The sequence below is a fragment of the Mus caroli genome, chromosome 9, assembly GCF_900094665.2.
Source record: "Mus caroli chromosome 9, CAROLI_EIJ_v1.1, whole genome shotgun sequence".
NCBI lineage: Eukaryota > Metazoa > Chordata > Mammalia > Rodentia > Muridae > Mus > Mus caroli.
In genome coordinates, this window is record NC_034578.1 from 61,962,438 (window position 1) to 61,988,565 (window position 26,128).

General features: G+C 42.5%; 1 protein-coding gene and 1 long non-coding RNA gene across 3 annotated transcripts in view; one reads left to right on the forward strand and one right to left on the reverse strand.

The window, feature by feature from the left end:
* LOC115031902 overlaps positions 1 to 5,357 on the reverse strand; it is a 10,285-nt gene extending 4,928 nt beyond the window's left edge. Inside the window, exons 1-2 of the long non-coding RNA XR_003837539.1 lie at positions 5,303 to 5,357; positions 4,404 to 4,500 (exon numbers count right to left, since the gene is read on the reverse strand). This is a non-coding gene — a long non-coding RNA (uncharacterized LOC115031902). The remainder of the gene's footprint in view (positions 1 to 4,403; positions 4,501 to 5,302) is intronic.
* Positions 5,358 to 12,204: 6,847 nt separating this feature from the next.
* Positions 12,205 to 26,128, forward strand: part of Dennd4a (DENN domain containing 4A) — a 111,781-nt gene continuing 97,857 nt past the window's right edge. The window contains exon 1 of one of the 2 annotated variants that reach the window (XM_021171458.2): positions 12,205 to 12,452. The gene's annotated coding sequence lies outside the window, so the exon portion shown is untranslated. Of the gene's footprint in view, positions 12,453 to 21,337; positions 21,444 to 26,128 lie in introns of those variants that run through there. The other variant, XM_029481210.1, reaches the window with a different exon arrangement.

Consider the following 26,128-nt stretch of genomic DNA (forward strand, 5'->3'; position numbering starts at 1 on the left):
AAGAGAAGAGAAGAGAAGAGAAGAGAAGAGAAGAGAAGAGAAGAGAAGAGAAGAGAAGAGAAGAGAAGAGAAGAAGAGTGTGTCAAACAACAAATAAACCCAAGTCTGATGATACCAAGTGAATTAAGTAGTCGGGCCCATTCTACTTCATACTGTGGGTTTCTGATGTGGTATGCATGCATGGAAAACAATTTGGCTATTTATTTGATGTGTGTGTAGTGTATATGTGTTCAGATGCACATACACATGTACATGTTCGTGCATATGGAGGTTGGAGGTTAACCTTGGAGTCTTCTACTGTTGCTCTCTATCCTATCTCTTCAAGACAAGACCTGTCACTGGACCTAGAACTCAGCAATTGGCTACAGCAGCTGGCCAGAGAGTTCCAGAGATCTGGTCATCACTCCCCCAGTGATGACATTACAGACATGTGACCATGTCCCACTTGTCCATGGGAGTCAAAGACCCGAGCTGGGGCCCTCAGGCTCTCAGACAGTATGTTCCTCACAAAGCGGTCTCCACAGCCCTGACAATTTCTTTTTTCTTTTTCTTTCTTTCTTTCTTTCTTTTTTTTTTTTTGTTTGTTTGTTTGGGTTTTTTGAGACAGGGTTTCTCTGTATAGCCCTGGCTGTCCTGGAACTCACTTTGTATACCAGGCTGGCCTTGAACTCAAAAATCCTCCTGCCTCTGCCTCCCAAGTGCTGGGATTAATGGCATGCACCACCACACCTGGCAGACAATTTCTTATTAACTAAATGAAGTCTTATCATAGGATTCAGTGAGCTTCTTTGCTAGATACTCCACATAGAAAATGAAGGTGCACTTTTAGACAAAGGTCTGTATGCAGGCGTTCATAGAGGACTTATTTATAATCAGCCTGAACTGGAAAACAAAGTCGTAGTGTACTCATGCAATGGGATTACACTTGGCAGTAAAAATGACCGTGTATTGGAATAGTCAGTCAGAGCTACATAGTAAGACATCATCTCAGGAGAAAGAGAGAAGCCAGGTGGTAGGGGTGTATGCCTTTAATCAACACTCAGGAGGCAGAGGCAGATGGATGCCTGAATTTGAGGCCAGCATGGTCTACAAAGTGAGTTCAAGGCTACAGAGAGAATCCCTGTCTCAAACCCAGCATTTCCTAAGGCAAGATGGGGGAATTGTTGTGTGACAGTGTTCTGGAGAAGATGTGAGTAAATGCCTACTCGTCTGAAATAAGGAGCAACCGACCTGAGCAAGGGATACCTGCAAAATCCTACCTGATGAACCAATGGGTTTTACTGGACACCTCCAAGAACATGGCTGAGGATGGCACAGAATCTCTCATGAACAGACAAGATAAACAGAATGTAATTAAAATGAAAACTATGAAGATGATCTTCATTCCTCACACACAGGAATCTAGACCATCTTAATTACGGTAGATGGCTTCAAAAGGAAGTCCGGGAGCTTTGTGGACTTCAGGATTCCAATACTGCTCTCACTGCATGGAACTTGGTGGTAATGAAAATAGAGGATGAAGATGTGGTATACCATAAATCAGCTGAATGGTTATATTTGGCTATCATTCTACAAACGATTACATTCTGACCGAGGCTTTAGTATCAGAGGAAATGGTTATGGCAACTGCCATCTTACTGCTTCCTGATAAAAAGATAAAAGTTAAAAACGCTTTGCTCTTGGCTTTCAGACGGGATAGCTTGAGGACAAGATGTAGCTACGAGTGTCTCCTGGTTTCAATGGTGAATTGTCAGGATTCGCCACCCCGGGGGGGTTAGATTTAATAAGGCTTACAAGATTAGGATTTTAGTTACTGCGCCCAACGATTGAGTTACTGTCGTTTCTGAACTAAGTTTGTGTTGTGTTTTCCTTCACAAAACGGCTTTCTCAAGAGAGACAGTATTATGCAGATTTGCCAGCAGAACAAATAGAAAAGAAGTTGGCTTCCTGCTCAAGACACCGATTTCACGACATTCCACCCAACACACCAGAGAATTTCTGGGAAGCTGGTTGTCTTTCTACTCAGATATGTCTGGAAAGAGGTTATATTAAGGAAGATCTCACTCTTAGTCCTTGTCCCAAAAGATGGCAGCCTTACAACGCAGTATTTTCTCCAAAAGGCAAAGAACAGACAACCTAGCTGCTGGAGTGAAAGCCAGAGAAGAGACCTTTCTGTGTTTCATTTAGTTATCCATAGTTAAAGTTGGAATAAACATTGATCTTTGATTTTTTTTTTGATCTTCTATTAAAAAAAACCGCTTTGCTCTTTATTCCTCTCCCCTCCACCCCACACACACTTTGGTTTTTGAGACAAAGCCTTACCCTGTAGTTCTCTCTGGCCTGGAACTCTCTATCTAGCCCAGGCTAGCCCTGAACCACTGGCAATCTGCCTACTTCAACTGCTGGGATTACAGGCACCAAACAACACACCTAGCAAAAATGTTTTGCTTTTTTATGTAGACAATGAGCCATCAAATTCATCAAAAACCATAACCATGGGTATGGTGGCATGCAGCTCAGTCGGTAGGACACTCTGTAGTGAGTATGGAGCGTTAGGTCTGCATTGCAGCACTATGCAAAACTGAGTATAGTGTCACATGCCTATCATCCTCGCAGGAGACAGACACAGGAGGAGCAAAAAGGCAAGGCTATATTCAGCTACAACGCAACTTAGAGGCACAGTCTGGCATACATAAAACACTGACTCGAAAAAGGAAGGAAAGAAGGAAGGGAGGGAGGAAGCCTTTTAAATACACAGAAAAGTTAAAAACAAAAAACCTCATGTATTCACATATATTTGGTGGTGGTGTTTGTTTATTTGTTTTTTGTTTAGACAGGCCCCACTGTCTAGGACAGCTCTGGCTGTCCTAGAGCTCACTTTGTAGACCAGGCTGGCTTCAAACTCACAGAGGTCTGCCTGTCTCTGCCTCCCACGAGCTGAGTTAAAGGCCTGCAGCACCATGCCTAGCTTATTCGATAAATCTTACTTTTGCTGTTAAATTTGTTTAGTTTCTTTTCAGAAAAGCAACACATTGCTATAGTTGAAGGCCCTATTTGCTCTCGGTTTTCAATGCCTTCTTCGAGGTACCACTCTCCTGAAGTTGGTGTGCAGCTTATCATTTTAGAGATGTGTTCATGTTGGTAAATGTCAGCAGATTTCACTAAACTTAGTACATGTGTAGTTTTGCCTTTGCCCAGCTACCCATGTTCTCCCTGACCGGCATTTGAGTTTTAGGCAGTCATCACTACTGAACACACACACACACACACACACACACACACACACAGAGTGAACATTCTATGCTGCACAGATGCAAGAGTTTCTTCTCCAAGGAGAGGGGCTTTCAAACTCTCTCCCTCACTCCTCTCTCCCCCTTCCCTTCCCCTCTCCCTCATTCCCTTTCCTTCTCCCTCTCTCCCCTCCCCCCTTCTTCCTTTCTTCCTCCCCCTTTCTCTCTCTCTCCTCCCCCCCCCCCATCCTCATATACTCACACTGCATGCGCATGTGGAAGCAAGAAGTTGACAGTCAATGTCTTCCTCAATTGCTTTCTACCTTGTGTTTTTGAGGCACAATCTCTCACTAAACCATTTTGGTGAGGCCAATTGGTCAGAAAGCCCTCCAAGACTTGTCCACTGTTCTTTGCTTCAGTGCTGGGCTTACAGGCATGTGGCATCACACCCGACATTTATCTGGGCGCTGGGGTTGAAACTGAGGTCCTCATATAGCAGACATTTTACTTACTGAGCCACCTCCTCAGCCTCTGGTTTTCAAACTTTCAATACCCAAGAATGAGACATGACTTTACATTTAGATCCCAGACATGCAGATCACACTGCCTGGCATGTGTGCCATCTGGGCCATGGTGCAGATTTTTGTACAGTATTTTTTTTTGAGATGTTAGACTTGATCTCAGTGTCATACTAAGAAATACATATAAACAAAGTGAACACATGTCTGCATGTCAATTCTTTTTGCAAAATGGGTGTGCTGGAACACAAACCAGGCTAGCAACACTCCAGGGCCACATGGCTTCTGCCTTCTATCCCTGGTGTCTGTCACTTCTTTGGTGGGAGCTTGACTTCACAGTCTGATGTTACAGGTTAAGTGATGCACAGGTTAAAGAAAATATGAGACCCTGTGGGGCTAACTACCTTTGATAAAACGAAAGAAAGCAAAACAAAATCTGTTTCCCACAAAGACAGAGTTTCACTAGGTAGTCTTGGCTTTTCTGGAACTTGCTATGTAGACCAAGCTGGGCTTAAACTCACAGAGATCCATCTGCCTCTGCCACTCATATGCTAAGGTTAAAAGTGTGTGCCACCAGGCCTGCCCATGGATGTCTTTTGTATGGGAACAGGGTTTTTACTATGTAGCTAGTAAAATGGGGTAGCTTGGATCTTACCTTATAACGCAGCATTGTGTAGCAATTTCCTGGAGCATCCACCTTAGAAGGAAGTGTAAGACACAGGGTGTTCTATGGCGAGGTAAAGCTTTCCATCCTGAAGGGAAGGTAGTTACGTTCAGGAAATAAGCAACTCAAAGGCTTCAGAAAGGTCTTGAAACTTCCCCCCAAGCATATCCAGGCAGTCAGGACTGCTGAGAGATGTTCTAAAGTAGTGCTTCTCAACTTGTGGGTCACAACCCCCTTTGAGATCCGATGACCCTTTCACAGAAGCAGTTTAAGACCATGGGAAAACACGGGTATTTAATTATGATTCATAACAGTAGCAGGCTCTAGAAGAGTCTCAGACCAACTGAGCTACCTAGAAAGGACACTTTCCAACCTGTTGAACTGCCAGTAGGCTGTACAGTGTGCTCCAGGTTTTCAGTAGCTGCACCCATGCTGGGGTGGACTTTGGTAATACAGCTTTGAGTCATTTCTGCTCTTATAAATAACCCTTCGCCTATACTCGTCTATGTAATCCCAATACACGGTATTGGTTCTTCAAGTTGGACTTTGGTGGTATCCTCACTATGGTTGGCTGTTGGTTTCTGTCTAGGGTTAGTAGATGTTTGGTGGCAACTCCTCAGGCTGACCTCAAACCTTGCAATCCTCTGCCTCAGCTTCCCAAGTCCTGGGATTATAAGCATGTGCCATCGTTGCTGGTTTTGTATGTACAATGTTTATGGAGGAGTGCCTCAGAACAGATACACATGGAGGTGGAGTAGCAGGAATAGGAAGAGGGAAGAGCCAGACTACTGAACTGAAACGAGTAGATGGTCTCAACTAACCCTGCACAGGCTGGCATAGTCCTTCAGATTACTGAGAAATGGAGAAGGGGATCAGCTTGGTACACATACCTGCCAGTTACTGGAGACAGCTGCATCCAGGAAGAGGACAAGGCCTAGGGCAATCAATCAGCTTTCTTCCTGGAGAGCCCTTAGAAGGACCTAGATACAATCTGGTGGCTGCCAGCATTCTTGGCAGCTGAAAGAATGAATGCTCCAGTCCTGGAGAGGGAGAATGTAGATGATGCTTTGTGTGTGTGTGTGTGTGTGTGTGTGTAGATTAGGGGTGTGTGTGTTTACATATACACACATATAAACAATTCCTTGATCTGATATGTTCTGTTTCATTAAAAAAAAAAATCATGGTGGCACATTCCTGTTATCATATTGGTTGGAAGGTAGAGGCAGGAGGGTCAGAAGTTCAAGGCCATGCTCAGCTACATAGTGAGTTTGAGGCCAGACATGAGATCCTGCATATAAGTAAACAAAAGAAAAAGAAAAAAAAATAAATTCTAATACTGTAGTGCCTTAAGACTTAAACTTCTTGCTGGCTTCTCAACCAATAAAAAGGTGTCATTCAACTTCCTGTCTTTCAGCATAGGAATCAAATATCTATAGGAGATAGGGGTGACAGTGAGATGGCTCCCTGTGCAGAAGTGCTTGCCATACAAGCCTGGTGATGGTTGTTTGAGGCCTGGAGCCCTAGAAAAGGACATACTGCACAAAGGTGTGCACAATGTCCAAGTGTGCACTACCTTAGCACCTGTACATCTCCCTACAGATACCACACACAAATAACATGTTTTAGATTGAGTATTTTCCCTGCATATATATATGTGTGTGTGTGTATACCATATACATTCCTGGTACCCACAGAGGTCTGGAAGTCAGATGAGGGTGTTAAACCCCCTGGAGCTGGAGTAAAAAATGGTGTGTTCCACTATGTGGACGCTGAAAACTGAACCCAGATTCTCTACAAGAACAACAGGTACTTAACTGCTATATATTGCCATCCCATAATAATCTCTTTCTGAGACAGAGTCTCTCTATATATCCCTGGCCATCTTGGATTTCACTATATAGACCATGTTGACTTCGAACTCACAAAAAAAAATCTTCCTGGCTCAGCCTCTCTAGTGCTGGGTGGTATTAAATGTGTGTGCGCCACCATGCCTGGCCAATAGTTACAGAATATAGGAATAACAGGGTTGGAACAACGACAATGAGTTCCTTTAAAAACGTTGACTTTCTCTCTGAGTTTGAGGCAAGCCTGGAGTTCCAGGACAGCCATGGCTACACCCAGAAGCCCTGCCTTGAAAAAACATGGGGGGAGGGGATATGCTAACTTTCAGGTGCACTTTTGACTGCTCTAGAAAGAGACGGTTCATTAACCTGTAGGGAGAAATATGGCTTTCAGATGTGTGTCCCAGTCTAAGGAAGGACATAGGAAACAGGCTGCTCCCTTTCCCAGGCTCACGTTTTCACCCACAGGTGTTTCCCTTTTCTGGCAGTTTTCCTTAAGCCCAGACAATAAAAGGGTGTCCCTCTTGTCCTCTTTGCAGGATGTGTGTCTGGGTCAGTCAATGAAAAGAAAGCATGTTGGTTTCTGATTTGTTCAACCTGGTGTTTTCCAAATCTCCAGGCTGTACCTCCATGGTGAGCACATGAGAGGCTGACTCACGCTTCCTGCAAGTCAGCGCAGATATCACCCATCCTTCACATGAGTTCAACCTCTGGCCACTCCCAAAGACAGCACAAAGAGTGCTGGAGTCATTTATGAGCATCTCTTCCAGGTCTCCTGTTCGCTATAAAAATTCAAAGAAGAAAAATGCCCTTTCTGCTTTGACCCACCCTCAGCTCCAGGCCCCAAGAGAGATGTCCTCAGCTTTACAGAAAATCTAAGTAAGTTATGTCAGGATTGCTTCAAATGCCATTTTTACCCCCCTTTCCTTTAGACTTTACAATGAGTATTCAATCCCCTGAGCTTCCAAGGCAGTGAGTCTGCTTAGTGTGAAACTTGCTTTAGTCTGACTTTTATTAACGTTCCTTGTCTGGGAGCATGCCTTTTGCCTCTTGGGTGTTCCTGTTTATGGACCACTATGTTCCTTCTGAGTTTTGCCTGATACTTGGAACATAATTGCTGGCTGAGGTGAAGATGTTAAAAGTTAGAATCTGTCTTACCATCAGAGTCTGGAGGCACAGATAAGATGTTAAACAGACCCAATACTTAAAGATAACCTTATTTGGAAGATAATTCCAAAAGAAAAAGCTGCATTTATGAAGCATTGTTGAAAGAGGTGAATTACTCATTTAAGGAGAATGCTGAGAAGTGATAATTTTCAAATCTATGAGAAAATGCTGAGTCAAAGGTGGTGCTTCAGACGGCCACCCAAGAGCAGGGACACCAGTGACCCAGACTGCTACAGGATCCTCCTCTTCCTGGCTATCTCTCTCAATCATCAGGTTTAGAGCTGATTATTCCCTTTTAATTGTGTTACATTTTAGTATGTGTGTGTGTGTGTGTGTGTACTTTTAGGGAAGCTGGTTCTTTCCTTCTACCATGTGGGTCCTGGGGATCTAACTCAGATCACGAAGCTTGTTGGCAGGTGCCCTGTTTGGCTGAGCCGTCTCACCAGTCCTAGAACTGGTCAGTGCTATTATAACATTTTTTTAACTGTCCTTCTTTTAAATTGTAAGACATATTATATTTCCAAGAGAATTACACTAGATTAATCTATTTAAAGACACAAATTGCTGACAGAATCACGTGACTAATGCATTTCAGCGTGTAGGTTGAGTACATGACAATGTCACTCTAACACTGTTTCACAATGAACACAATTTGGCAAACGTGGGTTCTTCTTTGGAAGTCACCCAAAGCCTTTGGGAGAGCTCCTAAGTGGCTGCTGGAAGGGTTTCACACCCATGAGGAAGCCCTGTGGCACAGATATCAAGGACTACTTTAAGGCTACAGGTTTTCCTTTTAAAAGCCATCGAAATGTCTGGTCGGGAAATTAAAGTACCAACTTTAACAGGTGGACAGGCCTGGGCTGTAAAACAGTGTGTGCTCCCAGCACTATTCACGGTTCTCTATAAACATCCTTCATCATTTTCCTTCATGCATCATTTGAACTACAGTGTTTTAAAATAGCTCCTTAGAAACAGCCAGATAGAGTTCCAGGTGTAAAGGGGTGACGTCACTTCAGAAATGGGATGGGAGTGAAAGTTCTAAGCCACGTTCGTCTATCTGGTTCCTGTCTATACTGTTACAACCCCATGTCTAAGACACATTTGGGCCTTGGGTTTCTTTAGCTGTGACTGCAGTGACATATGCCTGGGATGTCGCCAGGACTCGAGACATGACTGCTAAGGGCTCACGGTGCTTGATGAGCCTTTCTAGACGCACAGTCAAGTGTTTCTTATTGGGTTTCTGCCATTTATGTTTGTCTACAGAAAAAAAATCATTTTGTAATATCAAAGTACTTGAGAAGAGTGCTCAGTGGTTAAGAGCACTTGTTCTTCCAGAGTATATGGGTTCAATTCCCAGCACGCACAGTGCGGCTCACATCCATCTGTAAATCCAAGTCTAGGGGGATCCAACACTCTCTTCTGGCCTCTGTGGGCACCAGACATGCACGTGGTACACAGACTCACATGCAGGCAAAGCACCTATACATATAAAATATAATAAAGATATCATTTTAAAAAGCATTTGAGATCAAACACAGGACTTCCTGTGTAATAGGCAAACACTCTTCAGTCATGCCCGAGCCTCTGCTACCTTTTCATATTATTCTCTTCTCAAGAGACAGAAGTTAGGGGCCTGGGGAGATGGCTTACTTGGTAAAGTATTTACTGCTCAAGCATTAGAACCTGAGTTTGATCTGCAGTACCCCTATAAGAAAATCTAGATTTATGTCACAAACTATAGCTATCTCAAAGGAGGGAACCTCAGTTGAGAAAATGCCTCCACAAGATTGGGCTGTGGGCCAGTCTGTAAACCATTTTCTTAATTAGTGATTGGTGGGGGTGGACCCCCAGGACAGGAACTCACGAAGGACCCTGGAGGCACGGCCATAGAGGAATGCTGCTTATTAGCTTCCTCTCCATAAGCAGCTTATTAGTTTCCATTCCATAAGGAATGATCTCATTAGCTTCTTCACTCAGCTGGTGTCATTAGATCTAGGACCACCTGCCTACAAGCGGTGACACAGAGAGTGGGTTAGGCCCTCACGTATCATGGCTGATCAAGAATATGCCCTATAGTTTTGCCTACAAGCTGATCTGATGTAGGTATTTTCCCAACGGAGATTCTCTCGTCTCAGATGATTCTAGCTTGTGTCAAGTTGGCCAGAACTATCTGGCACAGTCACCAGGCCCAGAGGTTTTGACATGGGTTCTGAGGGATGATGAACTCTCAATTGTTTAAACATTTAGAAACGTTTAAAGACTCTCATGCTAAAAAGCAATTCCTGAAACTACACTTTTATATTTTAACTACAACCCTATGATGTAGATGAATCTATGTATATCTCAACTCAGAGTGCTTTATACTGTTGATAATATAATATGCTAAGGTAACCTTTAAAAGGGGATTGACTGGGTATGCTTCACAGCAATCAAACCAATTAGTGGTTAAGTCTAGGGCCAGTGGAAAAAAACCAGGAGTTCCCAATTGAACCCTTAAAACATTTGTTTGTATGTTTGTTTAAAGCAGAGAATTGCTTAAGCGCATGCCTAGCATGCACCAATTCCTGGTTCCATGGCTGTAGAAAGTGGGTGTGGTGGCACAAGCTGCCATCATAGCGCTCAGAAGGTGGAAGGCATGAGAATTGTAATGGATCTGACACCAGCCTGAGCTATTGAGTGGGCTTATCTTAGAGGAGGAAAAGGTAGAAGCGTCTAAGTAGTGTTATTGAGGTCTAAAGGAGGCATGTATTTAGAGCCCTCAACTTAATAACTTTGACATATGTGTATATATTTGTGACCATTGTGCAATCAAGATAGTGAACACATCCATTGCCCCCAAATGTTTACTTGTTCCCTTCATGATATAGGCTCTCTCTAGCAACCACTGATTGGCAGATAGCTATGCCCTCACATTGGAGGTGAAAACATCATGGCTGACATTGACAGTAGGGAGGAAGGTTAAAAGACTTCAGTTTTTGCCAGGCAGTGGTAAAGGTGCATTCCTTTAGGCCCAGCACTTGGGAGGCAGAGGCAGGCGGGTTTCTGAGTTCAAGGCCAGCCTGGTCTACAAAGTGAGTTCCAGGACAGCCAGGACTGAACAGAGAAACCCTGTCCTGGAAAAACAAAACAAACAAAAAAAGGGGGGGGGGGGGTGGGTGTGGGGATCAACAATGGTATTATTTAATAATTTTCAGTGAAATTAGTGTACTTTTATCTACACAATATAATGTGATGCCCACACATATTTTAAACAATTTGAACTATATTTGGTGAACTCAGTGTTGAAGAGACTCAAACTTAGATTAAAAAAAAAAAACCCTCTCAATCAAGGTTCTCTGGTCCATATGTTGTCTAGAATATAAATATAGATGCCATACTTCAAGTACCACTCACTGTTCCCAACTGCTTTGTTCCCTACTTACCATCCAGTGGCTTCGGCCTGCAGTTAGAATTAAGGCTAGTCTTGTATTTCTAGGCCCTGTACAACCGAGCTCTCAACTCGCTCTCTAATCTAATGGAAGGGCTTCTCCAGGCAAAATACATTTCTCATCAACACAGATTCCTCGCAGTTCTAAAAGCCAAGCTCCTCCCTATTGCAGGTTCTCTGCATGATCTTTTTGCTTTACTCAATTCTCCGGGGCCTTTCTTCCATTACTGGCTTCTTCCTGCACTTCAGATAGGCACAGCCTTGATCATTCTGGTTTCAAAAACCACCCTGTTATCTGCTACCTAGAATTCTTCCTAGAACTTTTATGTTTCTTCTCCAAGCATTAAATATATTTGTTTGTTTGTTGTTGAGCTTCTCCCACTAGACCTCAACTCCCTCAAAGCAGACCTTTTCTGGTTCCCTGACTATTGTGTGTCAGCCCTGCTGGGTTTTCCAACAATGTTGTGGGGATGAATGAGTCCAAGAGAAGGAGTGGAGGTGTAAAATAAAACTGTAATCTCGGTAAGTAATAAAGATGAAGCCTGTTTTGTATGGATTAACTTCAACCTAGAGGGATTTTTTCTTTTTTTAAAGGTCCTATTTCTTCCTTCATTTGTTTGTAGAACTCCAGCTAACATTATTCAATACTTTTAAGGCATACACTTTACATTTCTGAGTAACTCTGTAGAGGTAATCAGCCTTTATTATCCGCATTTTTCAAAGGCATCTTGCCAATAGCCATTAACGGTAGACCTGTAGTCTAGTTTAAGTAGGCCATATCTAATTAATCAATGTAATGGACACCCTTTCAGTCAACAATAGCTGTTTTATCAACGCGCTTTTCAGAGAACCCCTCTGAATTCCCCCTTTTCCCTGACCTTCTGTCTGGGGACTGAAAGCTACTGGTGGTTGCTAACCGCTTAGGGGATTTTCTGCAGAATACCAGTGACTTTGGTGGGCGGATCTCAGCTCAGACCACTGCACCAAGCTCCGGCAAGGCTAGAACAGCAGGCAGTGCCTGGAAGGAAGAAACAGGTCTGTTGGCCATAGCTGGATGCTTGTGAAAGAGGAAGGTACAGTGCGCCTTGTTCTTACTCGCCAGGGGCTCGGAATCTCCCAACCTGAAGGGGAACCACGATGCGTTTCCCCAGCTACACTTGCCGTCACGAGCCAGCCCGGCCCCACCCCGCCCACAGCCCCACCCAGCGGCCCGCCCACTTGCGGGACCCTTGTTAGTCCCCTCCCCCCACGACCCACCCCCTAGCTCGGCCCATTCCTGCCCCTCGGGTCAGATTCGGCCTGTGATTGGTTTTTGTTGCCATAGTCCCCGCCCCCATGTCTTTACCGTCACTCGCAAGATGGCGCCGGCCGCGGCGGGTTTGGCGGCTGGTGCTGAGGAAGGAGGCGGAGGCTGTGGCGACCGCGCGGGGAGGGGGAGTCCCGTCTGACTGAGACGGCTGGGCGGAGCGCCGGGCCGGGAGATGAGCTAAGCTGGCTGCAAGCGCCGCGACATTCAGCCCCCTCGTGTCCCGCCCGCCGCGCATGAGGGGATCAGACTCTGCATCTCAGGCTCTTCCCGGTGCTCGCGCGGGGGCCGGCGGGGAGGTGAGTGGCGGGGGCGGCGGCGTGGGCATCGGTGGCATAGGGAGCTGTCACGGCCCTGAGGAGGTGACTGGCAGGGGGACGCCGAGCCGGGTGATAGGACTTGGAGGGCCGCTAGGCGCGGGCAGCTGCTAGGAGGGGCTCTGGCCGTCCCGGAGGATGGCGAGATGCTGCCGATGGCGTTCGCGCGCCTCCGTGTGGGAATGAGCGCGGGACTCCGGGGGGGTCCCTCCGGACTGGCCATTTGGTGCTGGCCTGGGGCTGTTGTTGTTGGGGTGATGGGGCGGGGGCGGACGGTGGGGAGGTCCTGAAGCTGGGATTTTGACAAGCCCGTTACGTAAGGTTGCTTCCCGGAATCCCACCTGCTCTGGGTTTCAAACCCGCGGCGGGGGCTGCTTTCCCGCGGCTGTTCAGTCCAGATGCCGGGGCCCGACTGGGGCTCAGGTTCCACGTGAGCCCGGCCAGCGTCCAAGTTGACCAGTGTGTGTGTGTGTGTGTGTGTGTGTGTGTGTGTGTGTGTGTCTCTGTGTGCACACGCGCGCGCAATTCTTGGTCATCACCACTCCTTTTGAAGTTTATCTCTTTCTAGAGGGGAAAGACGAAGGAGGGGGGAGTGGGAGAAGGGGCAAAAAAGCTTGTGACCTAGAATTGGGTCGCAGCGATATCTCTTTTATGGTGCTTTTAAATGACAGGACGTAAAGGGAAACTTGGATGTTGCTGCTCCAGTGTGCTCTTCCTTCAGAGGAATGGTTGGCCTCAGAGCGGTAGAGACGCTTTTTATTTGTCTTATAGGACAGTTATTTCTTGTTTGCAAAACAGGACAGGCATCAGTCAACAGGCTTGTATTTATCTGAGGGGAAAGCGGGTGTCAGCCAGCCAGAGAGACATGGGAGGGCAGGAATTGTGTCACTCTGTGAATATATTGTTCTTTTAAGTGTATTAGATATGAATGAAAAGGGTAGCCCAAATGTAAAATAAACAATATTACATGATTATAAGATTATCTTTAGTGTATATACAGCCTTAATCTGTTTTCTGCCTACCCATTGTACCTCCTCTTTCCTTGGGGGAAGGGGGTGGAGACACCTGTAAACATCGTAGCCCAGGTTACACTAAGCTATTGTGGTGCATTTGAGATTACTATAAAGAGGAGTCTCAGGGGGAACCCAAGATTAGTTTATAAGTAAGGATTCTTGGGCAAATTGATCAGTTTATATTTACAGTAGTTCTGAGCTACAGCTTCTGAAAAAAAAAAAGGGAATAGAATTTCTGATCTGAGCCCTAATTGAACTTAAAATTGTACTTGATTTCTTTTATGGGACTTTGTTTTATTTGGGCGAGATGTAATAATCGTTTGAGGCAGCTTTTTATTTTTACAAACTCCCTTTGAACTGCAGCTCCCAGCAAGAGTCTAGAATAACATATAGTTACCACCATCATTCTATATGTGTTACATAACCCCCCCCCCCATCCAATGATTAAACACAGCCCTACTTTGCTGTGGAATTTTGAAAGAATGTGCTTGTGAGGGAAGTTAATTGATCTTGACACCAGCTTAATATTAGGGATAAAAATGAGCAAATTTTGGCTTGCATTTCAAGCTTAAGTGCACAAGTTTACATTTTTGAAGTTTGGTGAAGGAGTACAACTTTTCTATCCCTGCAAGAGAGCCAGAAAGCTGGTGCTGATTTGAGCTCTTCCACTGGGATTACCAGCAGCTTATTGATTCTAAAGTTCCTGGAACTTTTGTCCTATTTCGGCAACTTGAATAATATTTAGTGTAATTGGAAGATTATATGAGGGAAGGGACAGAGCACTTCATATTAATTTATTCAGAAAACAGTAAACATTATAACAAAGAAGAAAACTATTTTCTTCCTGCATGATACAAACTGCATTGCCTTTAGTTGTTTGCAGAATCTTTAGCCCTCTGCTTATGGGAAGCGTAGTTTTTCATACCCATCACTAAACATAGAGCTGATTGTTATGTTACAGATCCTTCATTCTGGTGTATATTGGTGGTGCCTCAGGACTGTAAGCCATAAACATAAGTGTCTCCAGCAAGAAAATGGACTTGCTATTTCTGCTTTCTCCCACGTCAGGGACTTAACTTTTCAGAATTTCACCCTTTCCTGCCAGAGGTAATAGAAGGAGATTCTAAGGAATCAAATTTTCTTTCTTATCTGCTCTCTTCATCCCCAGTTGGTGTTTATTCAGTAGAATTAGTGGGGTGGGGTGAAGAGAGTACAGCTATACTTAATTACTGTATATCATCAATATCACTTTGGATTCTGAAAGAAGTATAAAGCCTATTTGAGACACTATTCATTTACATATGGGGTTATTGTAATAGTAAAAAGGCTCGCTTTTTTGTTTTTGTTTTTCTTTTTTGAGACAGGACCATGCTCTGTAGCTCATGATGGCCTAGAACTCAAGAGCTTCCTGCCTCAACCATCTAAGTGCTGGGCTTATAGGTATATGTGACCACGTTTGGTTAAACTTCTATTCTTATAACCACAAAGTGGCATTAAAGGGTTAAGAGAAAATATGAAAACTCTAAAGCACTATTTGATCAACAAGAAAACTGCCTTTGCTAGCAGAGTCTGGTGTGTAGGTGCACTCCCAGTAACAGAGGCAAGTGGCTGTCTGGATGGACTGTCAGCGCTAACCTTGAGTTCGTTTGTATGCCTGTGGATGCTTTGAATTAACTTCTGGGTTCTTTTTGCTTCCAGTCCTAAACTGCTCCATGTTGACAGTGCCACCTACTGATAATGCGCTCAGTCTTTTCCTCATTACCTCACAAGTCGTTAGGCAACAGCACTGGGATGTTTCAGAGATACCAATATTTTGCTAGTTACTGAGGATACAAAGGTGAATAAAACATGACTTCTGCCCTCCAGTCCTGCCTGAGAAGTATTGTTTGCTTTTGGCGCCAACAGTGCATGTGTCCCCTATTTTCCTGTCTCATTGCTAATGCTGGGTAGGGTTCCCCACCTCCACCCCCCCCCCCCCCCCCCCCCCCCGCCCCTGTACTCATATCCTTTTGTAACTTTCCTAGTGGGAAACTGTGCTTTGGGTTCTAGACACCCATTTTAAAAATACATTTTTGGAACACTAGATTTCATATTGGGGTGTGTTTATAAGTAAAACCTGTTATATGGAGATCAGAAATTTATTTTTATTTCTGTGGTAACTTCCCTTTGATTAATTTGTGTTGCATGTGCTTGTGTGGGCTAGAAGTTGGCATCAGATGCCTTCCTTAGTCACTATGTTTTGGGACAAGGTCTCCCAGTGAATCCAGAGCCTACCAATTGGCTAGACTGTCTGAGTTCCTGAGACAGCTTTTCTCTGCCACCACCCAATCCTGGAGAAACGTCACCCACTCTTTTATGTGGATGCTGGGAATTCAAACTCTGGTCCTCATGTCTGGGTACGAGGCCTGGTACTTAACCCAGTGAGCTATGGCTCCATCCCTCTTACAGGTCTTAGAAACAGCATGTCCCTTGAGCTTTCCAGATTCTCAGCTCCTCTTCCAGAAAGCTGCAATTATAGACGTGACTATGCCCAACCAACTGTAACTGTTGTTTTGTAGATGAGACATTTTTCTTCTTGGAAAGCTTTAAAAATAAACCCAATTACCAAAATATGTAGTACACACCCACATGCCTACATAAGATGTTGACATTTTTCATTTTTGCTTCATATATATATTTAATATAAAAGAACTATATATATATCACAGTTGCCACATGGGATTCTAAGAGCAGTATAGAACTTTATACTTCATATGATGTTAATGTCTTTTTGTTCCATCCAGTTTCACATCTCTCTCTTTCCTGTTACTGACCCACACTGTGTGTGTAGTGTGGCTCTGGTGCTAATCTTTGTTTTCAGACTGGGTGAGAGTGTGTCAGGCTAGACTCTAACTTGATAGGAAGCCTGTGTTGCTCTTGAACTCCTGATCTTACTTCCCTACCTCCCAAAGCTGGATTGTAAGATTGTACCACCACACCTGGCTCTACTCTGAGTGCCAAGAACAAAGTATAGTGATATGTATGAAAAACACCACAATGAAACCCAGGATTTTGAATGTTGATGTGATATTTTAGTAAGAAAAGTCAAAGTATGGATTAGAACCAAACTTCATGGATTTGAATCTTTGAAAATATTTTTAAATTGTATTTTATGAGAATGAGTGCTTTGCCCACATGCATGTCTGTGTACCACATGCATGCCTGGTGCCTGCAGAGGCCACAGAGGTATCGGCTCCCCTGGAACTACAGTTACAAACAGTTCTGAGCCACAAAATGAGTGCTAGGGGCCAAACTCAGGTCCTCTACAAAGGCAAAAAGCACTCTTCATTGCTGAGCCATCTTTCCAGCCTCCTTAGTCTGAATCTTGACTTTACTTTTTAGTGGTTTTATAGTTCTTTAAACTATATCCTTCATGCCCCTATCCTATCAAATCGAAATGTTCATTTTATATGGTTTCATAAAAATTTAATGAGTTTATTTACGTAACCCTGAAAAAAAATGTGATGGTTTGAGTGAGAATGGCCTCCATAGGCTCTGCTATTTGAAGACTTGATCCACAGGTGGTAGATAGGTTTAGGAAGGATTAGGAGGTGTGGCCTTATTGGAGGAGATGTGTCTCTGGGTCTCAAAAGTCCATGCCATTCCCTGTTAGCGTTTTCTTTTTCTGTCTCATATTTGTAGATCAGATGTAAGCTCTCAGTTATGATTCCAGCACCACACCTGCCCGCTGCCATGCTCCCTGCCATGATGATCATGGCCTTAAACACTCTGAAACTGCGAGACCCCAATTAAATGCTTTCTTTTATAATTTGCCTTTGTTGTGGCACGAGAACAGTAATTAAGACAATCTGTGTCAGCCAGGTGTAGTGGGACATGCCTTTAATCCCAGCATTCAGAAAGAAGAGGCAAGCCTGGTCTAAACAGTGAGTTTCAGGACAGTCAGAGCTACTTTTTTTTTTAAAGGCATACTATGGCTACATGTCTGTTACTCTTTCTTTTCTTTAAATACTGGTATGTTTAAGTAGGTATTGATACTGCTGTGTCCTGGTATACAATCACTGAATTTTCTTGATTTTTATCCTATCTTTATTGATTTATTGCTTTGTGGGTTCCACTGATTGAAAGTGCTGTACTGCCAGTTATCATTTCTTCTATTAATGCTCATCTACATGGTATTCATTTTCTGTCTGGCATAAACAGTGCCTCATTAATATTCCTCTATCTTTTAAAGCAGTGACTTTCAACTTGTGGCTTGTGACCCCTTTGGTGGTCAAACGACCCTTTTACAGGGGTTGCATATCAGATATCCACATTACAATTCATAACAGTAGCAAAATTACAGTTATGAAATAGCAGAGAAAAATAACTATGGTTGGGGTCTCCACAGCATGAGGAGCTGTATTAAAAGGTCACAGCATTAGGAAGGTTGGGGACCACTGTCTTAAAGCAACATGCCAGAGTTTTCCCAGGTCATGGGCCTGGTTGTGAACTTGCTAAGTCCTGGGAAAGAAGTAGAATTTTGACAACCAATGTGTATTTCTGTTTCTTTATATTCTTTCCAGGTGTTGTTAGATTTTTGGATTTTGCTAGTGTGCTTGATGTAAAATAAATAGCATTTCATTTTTGTCTTGTGTTTATTTCCCTTCATTTTTTAAAAAGTATTTTTATTTTTGGTCATCTCTTCATTAAATTTGTGTGTACCTATTCTTTTCTTTCTTTCTTTCTTTCTTTCTTTCTTTCTTTCTTTTTTTTTTTTTTGACAGAGTTTCTCTGAATAGCTCTGGCTGTCTTGGAACTCACTTTGTAGACCAGGCTGGCCTCGAACTCAGAAATCCGCCTGCCTCTGCCTCCCAAGTGGCTGGGATTAAAGGCGTGGGCCACCACCGCCTGGCCCGTACCTATTCTTTATATATATATTTTTTTTCCTTAAAAAAAAAAGATTTATTTGTGTGTGTTTAGGCGTCTGTGTGAGTGTGTTCAGATGTGTGAGGGAGTACAGCTGTTTGCAAACTCAGGTCAGAAGAGATTGTGAGGAATCCTTTCCTGACACTCTTTGCCTAGTTCTTTGAGCCTGGGAAATGTGTCTTTTCGCTAGGCAAGCTCTGCTGATTCTCCTGTTTCAACCCCCTTGGATCTGAGGTTGCAGGCATGCATGGGATGCCTGGCTTGTGTGGTTCTAGGATTTGAACTCTGGCCTTCGTGGTTACTCAGCCAACCGACCTCTTACCTGCTGAGAGATCTCCCTAGTCCTTTTTACATATTTTCTACTTGGCTTTTTTTGTTGGTTTTTTTTTTTTTGTTAACTTATTTGAAAAAGATCATTTTAGTTATTTTAAAATATTTTCAGGATATTTACCAATATTAGAGAGGCCCACTTTTTCTTTTTCCTTTTTTTAATATTTTCTTTCTTTCCCTCTTTTTTTCTTGCTTTCATTCTTTCTTTCTTTTTTTTTTTCTTTTTTCGAGACAGGGTTTTTCTGTGTAGCCCTGGCTGTCCTGGAACTCACTTTGTAGACCAGGCTGGCCTTAAACTCAGAAATCCGCCTGCCTCTGCCTCCCGGGTGCTGGAATCAAAGGCGTGGGCCACCATGCCCTGCTCTTTCTTTCTCTGTCTCTTTCTTCTTCTTCTTCTTCTTCTTCTTCTTCTTCTTCTTCTTCTTCTTCTTCTTCTTCCTCCTCCTCCTCCTCCTCCTCCTCCTCTNACCATGCCCTGCTCTTTCTTTCTCTGTCTCTTTCCTCCTCTTCCTCCTCCTCCTCCTCCTCTTCTTCTTCTTCTTCTTCTTCTTCTTCTTCTTCTTCTTCTTCTTCTTCTTGATATTTCTAACTTCTTGGAACAGTTATCATGGATTAAAATCACAATGCCTTATCTGATTTATCACTTTCTCCTCAAACTCTTACCTAAACCAAATTTATTTACTTAGATAAAGTTTTGCTTTTATTTATTTTTGTTGTATTTCAGAGATAACATGGATTGCTATTGACTTCATAATTCAAGGAAGAGACTTTTAGTAATTGTATACAAGTTCTTCTTATCTTTCCCTCTCTTTCTTTAATGTCTACTCATTCACTGAAATCTATTTATCTGGGTACATGTACCCCAGTCTGGCCTCCAGCTCACTTTATAGCTTAGTTAACTCTTGGTCCTCTTGCCACTATATCCAGCTTATTTGGTAAATCTTTAAAAAAAAAAACAATTTTATTATACTTCTTTATTTACTGATCTCTCTCTCTCTCTTTATCACACACTCTCTCTCTCTCTCTCTCTCTCTGTGTCTACACTTGTGGGCACATGCATGTGCCTGAATATGAAGGTCAGTAGACAGTTTGTTAGAGTTAGTTCTGACATTCTATCTATGGTTCCTTGGGGTTAAACTCTGGTCTTCAGACTTGGTGGCAAGGACCTTTGTCCACAGAACATCTCTTTGTCCATTAACTTATTTTGAATTAGAAACTTCCCTAGCATCCTTATTCCAGTACTTTCCTTTTTAGAAGCTGTTTCCACTGGTTTTCTTATTTTCACTTTTGTTCCTGAAATTCACATTTTCAGAGTTGGCAAAATGTATATCTAAAACACCAATTGAAAATTCCTTGTTGACTCCATTGTTAATTAGATGAAGCCAACACTCCTTACCATGTCATTAAAATTCTCTACAATTTGGCCTTTGTCTGGCTCTCTAATCTTAACTTTTATAATTTCTACTTTCCCTTTCCACTCCAGCCTTATAGCATTCTTCTTGAAGTTTCCTCGAATATATCTGTTATTTCTGGAGTGTTGTGTTGCTGCTGTGGTCCTAGGATAGAAGTATCTTTCTGGAATGCTGTCATCCCTTCCTTCTTATTTTGTCTAGCTAAGTCCTTTATATTCTTTAAGAATGAGGGACAGGTGGTGTGATGCTGGCCTTTTATACCAACACTTGGGAGGCAGAGGCAGAAAAAGAGGCAGAGGCAGGCAAATCTCTGAGTTCAAGGCCAGCCTGGTCCAGAACAGTTACTCAGAGAAATGCTGTCTCAAAAATTAATTAATTAATTAATTAATTAAAAAAATTAAGAACACAAGCTGCTCTTACAGAAGCCCCAGGTTCGACTCCCAGCACCCATATAGCAGTTTATAGCCATCTATAACTCCAGTTTCAGTAGAAACGACACTTTTTTCTGCATATATATGCATGCATACAAAACACAATACACATAAGATAATTAAAAGAAAAAGAATCAGGGCTTTATTCCTCCAGAAAGCCTTCTCAGATCTGGATTATTGGGTCTCTTGTGGAGTAATCTATAAGTACTTTGTCATGTCTCAAGTTCTAGTGAGATTTGTAGAGGGGGCAGGAAGAGGCTCAGTGGGTAAAAGATGCTTGCTAGCCAGGCGTGGTGGCGCACGCCTTTAATCCCAGCATTCACTCGGGAGGCAGAGGCAGGCAGATTTCTGAGTTCGAGGCCAGCCTGGTCTACAGAGTGAGTTCCAGGACAGCTAGGGCTACACAGAGAAACCCAGTCTCAAAAAAAACACAAACAAGAATTTGTTGAGTCAGTTATTGTAGTATGAGAGGAAGTACCAGGTAGTTGGCTAAGGATCAGTGGCTATGGGTTTGAAACCTGGTCTTGTTCCTGTTTCTTTATATCTCAGTTTCCTCCCATGTAAAATGGAGAAAAGTGTGCATTTATTGAGTTGGGACACTTAAATTTGATAATACAAATAAAACGTTTGAAACAATATCTTGTATCTAATGAGTAATCTAGTCTAACTATTGTTGACTTTAGAGCATTTTAATTTATGTGTCTTATTCTCTCATTAGGCTTTGAATCAGTGAGTGAAGGAACGTACCAAGAAATCTGGATCTTAAAGTGAAAGATAACATTTCTAATCTTTCAGAGTGTCCTGAAAACTTGAGTCTAAGTCCGTTTTTTTCCTAGCAACTACATTTGGCATCTTGCCACACATGTGAAATTGACATTGATGGTAATTAGCATTTCTTAATTACACTTCATAATTGGTTGCTTATTTAAGACTCTGCGTGCTTTACTTAGTAGTTCTACTGGAACTCTAGGAATACCATTTACTTTTAAGCCTCCCTTAGTCTGTTTGGCATTTAATCAACTTTTCCAAATATGGATTAAGGTGTGAGGGGCTGAACAAAGGGGTAGAGTGAGGGTAAAACCTTATACCTCTGAGCCAGCCATGTTGAGTATAGCGTCACCATTTGATTTAAGATAGGTCATCAGATGTAATTTCAGTAAACACTTTCCAGAGGTAATATAAGACATTAAAAAAATACCAATAACCTGTCTTCTTCATTACTGCGAATGATTAAGACATTTTACTTACAATCATTCTTTTTATTATTTCAGAATCTGTTTCTTTTACCTTAGATTTAGCAGGCCTCATTTTGCTCTAAATACCAAAACCATCTGTATAATCTTGGCAAATTGATAGAAGTACTGTTTGTTTTATTTTTATCTCTGAGCTTGCTGTTAAATTTGTAGGGTTTTCTGTCTCACTGTTTCTGATTATATGAAAGTAAGTTTGTCTTCTTTTGAATATAGGAACAGTACAAATTTACTCTTCAGAATCCACTTGAAAATTGTTGCTAGAGAAACTAGACTTTTTCCTCCTAAAAGGTTTTAAACTGCTAAAGAAAAATTCTAACAAGCTATTATCAAATTAATGTGGAAATCTTAATGTATCAGTCTTATGTTAGAGGCTAATACCATATAATGGCTGTAGTGTTGGGAACTGCTTTTTAAAAGTGCCACTGTCTTAGTATTGAATATTTTAGTTGAAGACTCTGAAGTAGCATGTTTTTATGAGAATGGATGTAGATGAATGGGGAAAACTGAAACTTTATTTTGGTCTGTGAGATAGAACTGGCTCTTATCAACAGAAAAGTTGAGTTAACCCTTATTCCAGTTTTAGTCAAGATTATAGTTAAATAATTCTATTTTCCTTTAAAAATTAATTTAACTTGGTATGGTGGCACATATCAGCACAGTGAAGGCCAGGCTTGATGAGGTCTGGACCAACCTGGCCAATATAGTGAGACACTGTCTAAACAATTAAAAACTCTCTATTGTTATTGTTGTTGTTGTTGTTCTAACACATGCTAAGATATTCCTACCCTTAATCTTTCAATTTTTTTTTCTGGATATCAGAACTTTGTAATAGTATTTTATTTAATTTTTTAAAGTGTAGTGTTGGGAATTGAACCTGGGTACCTGACTTTCTAGACAACTGTGTTATTATTGAGCTACACCCCAGCTTTGCATAGTATTTATGTTGCTTTGTTGGTGATAATTATACTGAAGTTGAATCCCCGAGATGTTGTTTGAACCTGCTCTCATTGATGAATACTTTTCATTCTTTTAGCCTAAGGAGTAATTGAGGTTTCTAATTTCATAGAATTTTTTTTAATGAGACTTTCCCTTTTCTGATTAACTGCTATTTTAGTATTTCTTGACCACCTCCCATTTTTTTAAGAGTCAAGGTCTTGCTAGGTAACTCTGACCAAACTAAATATAGATCCTGTATAGCCCAGGCTAAATACTCCTCCTGCCTCACCCTCCTCATGATTGCTGGGATTCTAAGATACCACTCCCTTGACTTTTGTTTTGAGGGTTGTTGTTCATGAACATTCTTTTGTTTGTAGGCAGTAGAAGCCAAATTTAGCCTAACTTACTAAAAATGGGAATTAATTGCAAGGATACTGGGGACTTGATGGCATGTAGTGATAGAAGAGCAGCCACAGCTCCTGAAAGGGCTTGAGATCAGGAGTTGAACACGCCTCAGCAGTCAGGCGGCACTTGTCTCCAGCACAGTTCCCTCGCTCCCTACTTGCTCATTTCAGTTTTGTCTCTCTGCATGTTGTTTTTCGCTGTTGTGGAGCCAGACATGACTTCCGACTCGTTTGTTGTTTTGAGGCCAGGTCTCCCTATGTAGCTTGGCTGGCCTGGGATGAGGTTGGCCTTGAGATCACAGAGACCCACCTGCCTCTGGCTCCCAGGACTGGCATTAAAGGCCTGTACCTCTTTGTCAGGCTGTCTTCTGACTCCTAAATTCATATATTGTCTCATGATTCTGTGCTCTCATTATAAAGCCCGATAGAGGAAATGTACTACAAGGCAAATATTCTTTGTCTTGTCTATCAGCTATGGCAGATGAAACCGCGGTTTTACTGAACGTGACTCTCAACACTAGCTTTGTGGAAAAGGATAGACAATCCAGCTTCCCCAAGACAGGTGTATACAATGAATAGACATTCTAAAAGCTGCTAGTTCCAAAAGAATAAAAAATAAAATTAATTTTTAAATGAAATTAAAAGAAACCTCTCAGTGTTGCTGCATAATACCAAAGAATTTGAATTAATTCACTCCCAGTTCATAGGTGGTTATTATGAAAGCTATGAACATCTCCCCTTTTCAGGTGAAAACCAGTGGAGGTAGAGGCGCCCTTTTCCCTTCCTGTGTATAGAGTTTGTAGCCCAGTCATTCTATGAATACTTGTATATTAATATATACGGTCTTTAATATATTAACTTATAAAAAGCATCTCTGAGTTGTAGTCTTACATGTAGCTCCAACTGGCCTTAGACTTGATATGTAACCCAGGCTAGCCTCCAGGTCAGACTCTTCCTTATTGGTGTGCCACTGTGTCGAACCTTAATAACACTACAATATTCCTTATTTAGCCAGCATTTACTTATTGCTTGTGTCATGCCAAGGATTGTGCTATAAAACAAGTTATACTTTTGTTTACTTTCAGAGAATTTTCACATTCTGGTGAAGAGTCTATGTCAGAGGTCCTTACACTATTAGTATGACAAATCATATACAGTGTGTGTGGAGTCTTGCGGCCCAAGACTAGAGAGTGGAGCCTTGCATAGGGAAGTACAGGCAGGACTCATTTCACCAGAGCTGACCATTTGACGGGGTGTTCTGGTGGAGGAGCTGAACTTGAATTTGCTAAGATACCCGGAATTATGTGAATGGGAACGCTGTACAATGAAACTCAAGTGAATTTTTACACTGTTTAATTTAATGAAGCTGGAATTAAATCCTGGTCTTAAGCCTGCCTTTCACACATCTGAATTTATGGCCCTTTTGAAAAGATAGCTGTAGACTGTACAGTACTCAGACCATTTGTTCTTTAGCTTTATGCTCCACCACCCCCCTTTTCTTTTTCTTTTTTGTTTTTTGAGATGGGGGTTCCTCTGTGTAGCCCTGGCTATCCTGTCTGAGGGCCTCACTACTCTGGTCACTTGGTGACCACCTTTACTTTTTGCATTCATCCATGACCCCTACTCTGCCCTATCAAACAACACACACACACACACACACACCCCACACATGCACATACAGACACACAAAAGCCCAGATTTATTATCTGAGAAGTGACTGAGGAGAGAAAGGAAAAAGCCAGCTTTGTGGTTGTAATGAGCAGTTGTGTGTGTGTGTTCATGTGTTTTAGCATGAACAGCAGACTCAAAAATACCATCATGGTCATTCAAGTCAGAAATTGTGGCTTTTTCTTCCTCAACACAAAATTAGAAACTATTTGACTTTTCTCACTTTAATCCTTAAAATGTGCTTCACCACCTTGTCCACATTATTTGAATTATATGTAAATGTAAATGCGTGTTTGGTTAGTTGGATTTTGAGATAAGGTCACTTCTTGAAGTGACAGCTAGCCTCTTGCCTCCGCCTCCTAAGAGCTGGGGTCATAGGCGTGTGCTGCTCTGCTTGCCTTCAGATGTCCTTCTGACAGTGGGTAGGATGGAGGTGATGCACAGAGAAGGGAAGAGAACAGGACTGTGGTCTGTCTCTCCTATGGTGTACGCTGCCTTGCCATCTCTACGGCATGATGCCTCTTTCTTTTCAGACCTCAAGCCTGACCTGCGTTCCTTCTCATTGCTCTGTCTTCTTGGTTAGACTCCTCACTTCCTATATAGCTCATTTACTTTTCTGACTTGTCTGCTAAGCCCCCCATAAGGTGGTCTTTGTGCTGTCATTTCCTGCCACAGTTTGGTACATGATAGGAGTCTTCGTTGTAAACAGGAGTCAGCTTTAGTCAGCTGAAGCAAGAGACACTGGGTTTGTTAGAAAGATATGCAGAACTGACTGCAAGAGTGGAGAGTTTACATGTTGAGGAAAAAACAGGAAACAAACCTCAGGGCCAGATCAGAGCCAGACTGAAAAACCATAGTACCCTTCCCCCATGACATCATTCATTGATGCTCCTCTTGTCACTGTGTGCACTCTGCCACTGTTTTAAGAAGTGGGTGTGTGTTTAGCTTATAAACAATAGAAATTGTTTTTATACTTCTGACTATTGAATGTCCAGAATCATGGTCAAGTTATAGTGGGAGAGTCTTCTTGTGGGTGACAGGCTGCCAAGTCATATGTACTCTTGACCCAGAGAACCCTAAGAATGGATTCTAACCTATCCTTGCAGTGCTGACTCTCAATTTAAATTCTGCAAGAGTGCATTGAATTGACTGGCCAGGGTGCCAGAGCGTGGTAAGCAAGTATCTGGCCCTGATTGGTCCAGTTCTGGGATTGGTTCTAGATTCTACTTTCTTTCCAGACACACATGACAGATTCTCTAAGCAAAGGGAGTGGCTGGCTCAGGTCTGGGCAATGAGAAGTAAAACT